This window comes from Penaeus monodon, chromosome 12 (genome assembly GCF_015228065.2).
Source record: "Penaeus monodon isolate SGIC_2016 chromosome 12, NSTDA_Pmon_1, whole genome shotgun sequence".
Classification (NCBI taxonomy): domain Eukaryota; kingdom Metazoa; phylum Arthropoda; class Malacostraca; order Decapoda; family Penaeidae; genus Penaeus; species Penaeus monodon.
The window spans coordinates 47,640,226-47,642,725 of NC_051397.1; the positions used below are offsets into that span (position 1 = coordinate 47,640,226).

General features: G+C 39.1%; 1 protein-coding gene across 8 annotated transcripts in view; it reads right to left on the minus strand.

Moving 5' to 3' along the window:
- Positions 1 to 2,500, minus strand: part of LOC119579508 (solute carrier family 15 member 2-like) — a 56,459-nt gene that overhangs the window by 22,808 nt on the left and 31,151 nt on the right. Inside the window, exon 1 of one of the 8 annotated variants that reach the window (XM_037927375.1) lies at positions 1 to 131. This exon is cut by the window's left edge and continues 101 nt beyond it. The exons of the other annotated variants lie outside the window; for them this stretch is intronic. The gene's annotated coding sequence lies outside the window, so the exon portion shown is untranslated. Of the gene's footprint in view, positions 132 to 2,500 lie in introns of those variants that run through there. 8 annotated transcript variants of the gene reach the window in all.

Consider the following 2,500-nt stretch of genomic DNA (forward strand, 5'->3'; position numbering starts at 1 on the left):
TGGTCTTAATCACTCATTTGTCTGGGATGCACTTGTGGCTCTTATATTCTCCCCAAATCCTCTACTGTTAACTCCACACGAGCTGAGAGCACCAGCACCTGCCCACAACCATCAGTGGGCCCTTCACTCGGACGACTGACCTCGCGCGAGAACGTTTAGTGACCGTCTCGCGCGGGACTTGGCAAGGTCACGTGACTCTCATTCAATGACGTCAGAACAACAGTTAAGAGAAAGTGTCTGATGCATATTCTTCGTATTATGTATATCTAACGTTACTAATACAAAGCTCTGTAAAAAATAATTACAGTTTTTCAACAATATTGATGTGTCACTCAATGACTCCCACAACTATGAACGAGCAGCGTGATGTTGGACTAGCACTTCTCAACTGACACATAACAAGTAGTTAAGAGAGGGAAGGGTGACTGACATGAGCGTCGAACGCAACACTAACAACCATTTGTAGTTGAAATGTGCCACCTTACGTACTTCTATTTATCACCCAAAGTCATGAATACAATTTTTAGAGAATGTTAGAGGCAATTCTGTTCTTGAATTTATTTAGTATGGCAAATACCCTAGAATACTATTTGGGTATATATAAACAAAATTTAGCTTGCTAAATAATGAAATTTGTATCTCAGTATCAAGAGGATGTGCATTTGACTTTGAAAATATTGAGAAGCAATAGAAAAAAAAGCAATCCATTACAATACGTGCACTATCTGGCAAGTGAACCACCAACCATAGCGCATTTTCTATACGCGCAATAAAAGTTAATCCAGTATTAAAGTTTAAGCCAGATCTCTAATGCGCATGCGCAATGGTAGTGTTCAGGATTCATTTTAGTTCACCACCGGACCAGACTTTACTTTTGAGCTCAAAGATTAATCCTGCACATGCGCAGAACGAGCTACTTAATCCCACCAATAGCAATACGTAATGATGTCATCAACTCCATAGAAAAGATGGAGTTCAGTTGCCATTAATACAAGCAATAACGAAACAAATTCCGACATTTTCATGTCAAAGATGTATTTGAAAATTCATCAATATATATTGTTATAGGTACTGGGATATTCAGACTGCAGATATAACTCAACATTGAAAAGAAAAACGAAATGAAAATCCCACAGAGAATTCCACAGTTTACAGACACAGAAAGGCAATGTTATTTCCAGGTTGGAAAAACATTCCCAACTTATGCAATAAATAATCGAATAAAAAAAAAGAAAGCTTTTAATAACATCACGACTAGGTTTCAAAGTCAAAGCGAAAACTTATATATATATATATATATATATATATATATATATATATATATATATATATATATATATATATGTATATATCGGCATGATGTAATACTAGCGCATATGTGTGTGGGTGTATATGTATGTATGTATGTATGTATGTATGTATGTATGTATGTATCTCTCTCTCTCTCTCTCTCTCTCTCTCTCTCTCTCTCTCTCTCTCTCTCTCTCTCTCTCTCTCTCTCTCTCTCTCTCTCTCTCTATAACAAACGTTTCGTTATCAGCATTACCGAATGGTATTGTAGAGGGTGAATGGCAATTGCCATGACACAGATACCCGCTTTTTCATGCAAAACTGCTGATTTACTGATAATCACACTGACTCGTGCACCTGGCAGTGTGTCTTGCATCTTCTGTGCAAGTACTGTGAATCTGGATTCACTCTAATCCGGAATTAACTTTTATGACGCGTACAGAAGACGCCTATAATCATTAGCTAAATTCTCACTCCGAAAAATCACATTCTAAAAAAAAAAAAAATAAATAAATAAATAAAAATAAAACAGAAAAACAAAACTGACAAAAAACGATGACCAAACATACATAAAAAAGAAGCAAACCAAGACCAACAAAAGAAAAAGGAAAAAAAAAAAAAAATCTAAAGAGCATGCAAACCCACAAACGACACACACCAAACCATCAAAGCATACTATGCAACACACGAAAAACTGGGTCATGGCAACCTGTCCTAACGACCTATCACTCTGGATCAAATGACCGGACACGATACTACAAAGAAAATCCAATCCCAGGATCCGACCAATTTTTACTTCTTATAGGTCACTCGGGAGAGAGAGAGAGAGAGAGAGAGAGAGAGAGAGAGAGAGAGAGAGAGAGAGAGAGAGAGAGAGAGTGAGAGAGAGAGAGAGAGAGAGAGAGAGAGAGAGAGAGAGAGAGAGAGAGAGAGAGAGAGAGAGAGAGAGAGAGAGAGAGAGAGAGAGAGACGCCTTATTAATTAATCCAGTGCAATCCAGCGGCCATGACTGGAGACATACTGGTCTGCTTTTGAGGTCCGGTAGAGGAGAGAGTGAGGGGAGAGGAGAGAGTGAGGAGAGAGGAAAGAGTAAAAGAGAGGATAGGGGAGAAGAGGGGGCGGGAGGATGGGGAGAGAGGGGGGGGGGAGGTTCAAGGGATGGGAAAGGAGGAAAAAGGTAGAGGAAGGAGTAGAAAGGATGGGGAAGGAT